The following is a 6,238-nucleotide window of genomic DNA, read 5'->3' as shown; positions in this document are numbered from 1 at the left end:
TGATACTGTAACTGTCTAAATTATAATCAGAATATACAGAAACTCTGCAAGTAGAATAGAGGAACGTTATCCCTGATGTTGTAAACTTTTCCAGGTCTATAGAAGTTGAGCAAAGAAAAAAAAAATTCACTACTGATCCACAGTTTAAACATCCTTAGTAGATAAAAATTATTGCTTTGGGCCTTATGCTAGGTTTGTTGTGATAGACGAGATTAGCTAAGGAAATGCAGGAAATCATCGTATTTTCCCCCTTTTGATAAATTCTGTTTTCTTATTAAAATGATAGAAAACAGACAGGATTCAGGAAAGCAAAAGCCTTATAATTACAGTAAATTTTTAACCACCTGCTTGTCTCCTAAATTAATTAAAAAACATGCTTGTTTATCTTCTCATGAGAACGCACTCTTTCTCCTAACATTTATGAATTCTTTCTTTTTACTGTAAGAATAAAAGAGCTTAGAATTACATTTAAAGGATTTTCGCCTTCATAAAATATATTGTTTTATAGACTAAATGGTAAATTGGAGAAAAATTTATCTAACACAAAACCCCTTCTGCTAATGTTCTTTCTTATTCTATATTTCTTACTAAAACCAGGGCAACATTATATGGTCCCTCTGTACCAAGCTCTTCCTTTGGAGTTCTGATGGAGCATTAAGTTATTTTAACTCATTTTGCAGGATTCATTGTATTTGAATCACCAATTTCTACCTCCTCGAGACTACTCATAAATAGTAAACGAAAACCAGACACTGAGAAGGGAAATAAAAAAAAACCCAAAAAACCAAAAACTGCATGCTTGCAAATGCTCTTATATTAAAATATCATTAAGAGTGGTCTATGGAATTTAACCAGTACAAGGGAAAAGGATGGTATATTATGTTTCTTTCTTTTTTCTCTAATGAAGGAGAGAATTTCATGAGTTTATCCTTTTACTCGGAAACATATGATTTAGAGATCTGTGTGATTTCAGGAAGATTAGTATTGTCTTCTGCTGGACGTGGAGAATTTCATAGCTGGAAGAGAATCCAGAAATAGAAGCAGGAGGAAAAGGGGCACCTGAAACACCTTGAGGGGGCATCTCGCTAAAAAGCCTTTTACAGAGAAAATGCCAGGGTAGGAAATGACTCCGCCACACACTGTGTTGCAGATTTCCCGACCAGAACTGATTTTACAAGATGTGACATCTCTGCCTATGTCGCCATCGCCCCCTTCCACTTCCGATGTGGCCTGACCTGGTGTTAGGCGGCTGGCGACTGAGAAAGTGATCACAAAGGATGACCACCTTAAACAGTGATTCCAGGGTGCGGTGTCTCCCTCCCCTCCCCAAGAACCAGGAAGCAGCCACCTGCATCCACACCATTAAAGACGTCGCTCTTTTCTCTGAACTTATCCCAGGAGAAGTTGGGATTATATTTGTGTTTGTTGTGAAAGGGCTAGGGTACGGAGTAGAGATTTCAAGCATTTGGAGAGTTCTACCTGTGAGCACAGTGAGTCTCATGGTTACTCAATCTTTGCTCTTCCCCATTGCTTTGCTCTCCTGAGTTTGACTTCATACCCACCTCTCGCTTTTTACAAAGGTAAGAGATAAATTAGACAGCAGGCTCTTGTTTTACATTCTTGCACTGGACACCTAGATATCCAAATGGCACCCTGTTTTTAGCCTTGCACTCTTGAGTGTTCCGTGCCATATCCTTTACCTTTGGTTAAGAAAAAAAAAAAAAACCTGTCATGAGTAAACAAAGGTAAACTCCACCAGTCCAGGCTTCCTCCTGGTGATTGCCAGCCTCTCATGATCAGAAACCTACCTAATCAATTGAAACCGTCTAAGATTTTTAAAAGTGTGTACTTAGATTTTCTTAAATTTTAATATGCATAATGGATTCTTTGTCTGCCTAAATCATTGTATCTATAAACATATCATGTCAGATACAAACACTGACTGGCTGTGACCTGAATAATCTTACAAGGGAAGATAAAATTAAATTTACATATTTGGATATTTTTGTTTAGTTACAAGAAGACATTATTAGAACATAACAATCTCCTACTTTTCATACGAGTTATCAATGCCATTGCAATCTAAAGTAATTCACTCCTTTCCTAAGGAGCATCATCATATATTTTTAAAAGTAAATAATATATGATAGAAGAATTATTTAAAGGCTCCTAAATTCAAGGAATTTGAAGTATGATGTGTTTTTAAAAGGATCAGTGTTTGCAAATAAAAAACATGGCTATGATATTTAATGTTGATCAGTAGTTTTCTTACATTTTCTATGTCCTCAAGTATGGTTTTGTAGATATTTACCATCGTACTGAGAGGAATGTTAATCTCCTGACCTGTTCATTTTTTTTGTTTGTTTGAAGAAACAAGGGGGTAGAAATTGCTTTTACATTTCCTGAAAAAGAAACCTATGTCCATGAGGACCTGGCCACATCAGACCGCATCATTTCCAGACCCAGTCACACTTGAAGGTGGTGTGGGCAAAATACAGCATCAACAAAAATAGGCTGAAGTCCCCCTAAATCCCAGTCACTGTAACTCTCGGTGACAGATTCACGCTGCTCCTAATCAATTTCACACCAGGGAGACACACACAGTGGAAACATGCAGATTGGGAGCCGCACAGAAGTCGCTTGGAAAACGTCTGAAAACCAGAGCTTTCCAGCATCACCTCTCTGTGCCAAAAACGCAGAAACATATGCTCCCCTCCCCCTTTTTCTAAGCAGAGAAATTAGCTCATGTTAGACTGATGTCTTCTCAGAGATCTATGTCACTGGGTGGTGATACTGAGTTTGGCATTTCTAAGGATAGTTAGAGAAGAAACATCCGTCAGTGATTTTTATTCCTAAGGGGAATTAGAAACAGTTTTCTTCCCAGTTTCTCTTCTTCTTTTTTTAAAACACAATTTTCAGAATTAATAATTAGTTTTCTGAATTATTATCATTACTGTCCTAAATTTATTCTGCTAATTTTCAGCTTCTAATAAAGAGATGTAAGAAAGAGGTAAAATAGGAAAGCTGGATCTGCAGAATGACTGGATTAATCGGGTATAAATTGCGTGAAACACGAAGATATGAATTTCTTCGTCAGCATCGTTTACATAGACATTAACTAAGTCTTTCAAACCTTTACTCAGAGTTAAAATACAATATTCAATATGAGTTTAATATTTTAGGTAATTGATAAAACGAGAAGTCTAGAGACAGGAGACTCAGTATTTTTCAGGTGACTGTTGGTGTCATTGATGAGAATATTGGATCGGATTAGTTTCCACGCACAACAGCTGTCTGAAGATTCATTTTGCAGCATAAGGGAAGGTGAATGATTGTATAGCGGGGGAAACTGAAATTAATGCCAAATGTAGCCTCTGCAGCACAAGGGAAAAAAGAAGAACTATCCGACACGATCCAATATGTTTATCAGGGCGCAACAGTAAAATAGGAAATGTGTGCTCCAATATAAATTATAATCAACATCATTTGGCTAAGTTGTCTCACTTTAAAAAGTAATAAAATTATAGACAAATCTCAATTATTGGTTTTATCTGGTTTGATCTTCTTGGACTGACTATCCACATCAAATAAATCAGCAATAGTTTATTTATCCAACCTAGGAAAGCCTAACAAGTGTGCACAGAGTGCTGAAAGTGGTGTGATTAAGAAATAACTCCATGTGTTTGTACAAGAAATACGAGGGCGATACTACATTAACTGACAACAGAGAGATAAATCTCTCTCCACCACATGTTAAACACTGCACATGAGAACATACACTTGACCAAACAGATACTACAACTCAGTCATAGGTTTTGATATAATGCACTTAAGAGTGGATTGTAACATAATTGCCTTTATTTTTCCATCCAACTTTACCTGAGGTTACAGTCTACATTTATGTCATGAAGATTATACTGACCATTTTTAAAAACAAACCAGTAAAAATTGGAAATACAATACATCCTCTTTCCTAGTGCCCCCAGAAACTAACTCTCTTTTTATTAGAGTACATGAAAGTATGTTTTCCTAATGCCTCACTCTGCTTCTCATTTTAAAACCCATCAGGTGTTCTGGCTATGCAAATTTCTGATTTTTTTCAATATATTTTACGGGTTGTCAATGTTTTTAGCCTTCATTTCAGTGCCTTACCATGCCCCCTGGTCAGTGGAGTGATCTTTAGGCCTGTCTCTCACAGCTGTCGTAAATGACTTCCTTGTGCAGAGAACTGGAGGATGCTAGAAATTTAGGAAAAGTTTTTCTTAGATGTCAGAAAAATATTCTGTACATTTCATGGGATTTCATGGGAGTACCTTAGGTTGGACATTTCTAGAAAATATTTTCTAATATTAGCAACTGCTGGTCTTAATAATCATTGAGATTCAACTTGAAGTAACAATCAATGACTTTGTTTTTGTTTTATATCGGTTAAAAGAAAAAGAAATCCATAAAATAAAAACTTATCCAGGCATACGGATTACTCAAGCAATTACTTTAAATAAAAGTTAAAGTGCATCCCAAATTTAACAGAAACAAAACAAAACAAAATTGTGAGACAATTAATTCAAAACCCACTATCACTGTATCACCAATTTTTTTTGTACTTAATACAAAAGCAGTTGCATTTTATCTCAACAATTTCATAAATATCCAAGTTGGGTCTATTCTGTGCCAGTTTGTACAGACACAGAAATATGACTTGTTTGAGGACTGCTAATTTACAATCTATTTAAAGAAATATTAATTGCCAATCAAAGGAATTATTTTTATTCAGCGAATGTGGGTTCTTGAAGAGCAATGTCAAAAGATAATATTTTAAAGCAGTCATAGTTTTGGCTTACTTTCTCCTTATTTGAAAGAATGGTGAGTGGGAAGAAGGATTAGACTGATAGACTAAGTGACTGAGAGTTGTTCAACTGAAAAAGTCACTTCTCCAAGCTAACGCGGATTCTATCAGCACCACGGAGGAGCTAGGATAGCTGTAAAACCACGTACACCCTCCTTTAAAGACCTTTGTCCTGTTTTATTTTATTTCATTTTATTATTTTATTCAGTGGAGAGTGGAAGCACCTTCAGCTATTTGCTGAGGGTTTCCAATAAATGATCTGAACATTTATTTAAATAACCTTCATGCCAAATTGTGTTATGGGCAGTTTGAGTAAGAAACATTTTGTGGCTCTAAAGTGTTAAAACACACAATAAACTCTTGATTTGAGAATGGTATGTTTAGGGACATTGATCTTAAGTACTGTTAATGGAAGTGTTATCTAAATCTCATTCACGTAATGAAAATTTCTCCAGCTGTTAAACCACTGAATCTTCTGTCATTTTGATATAGAGGTTCGACAACAAAATGGATTGCCTTGTCCATCAAAATGTGCTAGAAGAGAATATCCTGGTCACATTTGGGAGAGGAATGACACTGAAATACGGGGTAAAGGTCGTGAGGAATTTGAGGAATTCAGGAAACTCTAATCACTTGTGAAGGGGCAAGAATAAGGGGAATTTGATACTAAAGGTGTTGCTAGAATTATAAGAGAAAAGTAGTGCAAGGTTGAGCCCTAAAATATTTACTCTAATAAATTTGCTGAACAAGAGATGGTAACTACGAATTTTGGAAATATTTCTCTGAATCAATATTCAATTTAAAACACCTGAAATTTGCATAAATTCAACAGCTGATCTAATTTCCCTGATGAATGCCTGTGAGCTCTATGCAATGTCCTATGTTGCTGTTATTTTGGATTTCAACTTTATTATTTAATTGTTGCAGGAGTTTTGTTCTCACAACAGCAAAAGACTTGACAAAACAGATTTAAAACATGGTTTTCCTTTTTTTTGAACTAATCCCAAAGCTTTGAGCAAGACTGAAGCAAACCATGGAACCAACGAACTGTATATATGCACTAAAAATTTGGGTCAGGAGCTAACAAAGTCTACTTTATTTTTAGGCTGGTTAATTCAAGAAATAAACACTTCTCCCTTGTCCGTCATAAAAAAAAAAAAAAATCCACGGTCTTCTTTATGAACACTGTGTCTCAGTGTTCCAGGAAATTGAAGGCAGAATTGGGGAGGAGCTATTTGCTTATTCCTAATTTTCATAGAAATATAAAATGTTGGTTTTCTCACCATGCAAGAAGCTAAACTCATATATGCATATTATGAGCAGAATTTGTTTAAGAATCATAGGCATTAAAACATTGAAAAAATGTGTAAGTTCCAACTTAACTGCTTTTTT

This window comes from Propithecus coquereli, unplaced genomic scaffold, assembly GCF_000956105.1.
Source record: "Propithecus coquereli isolate 6110/MARCELLA unplaced genomic scaffold, Pcoq_1.0 Scaffold229, whole genome shotgun sequence".
Classification (NCBI taxonomy): Eukaryota; Metazoa; Chordata; class Mammalia; order Primates; family Indriidae; genus Propithecus; species Propithecus coquereli.
Note: the sequence above shows the minus strand (reverse complement) of the source record.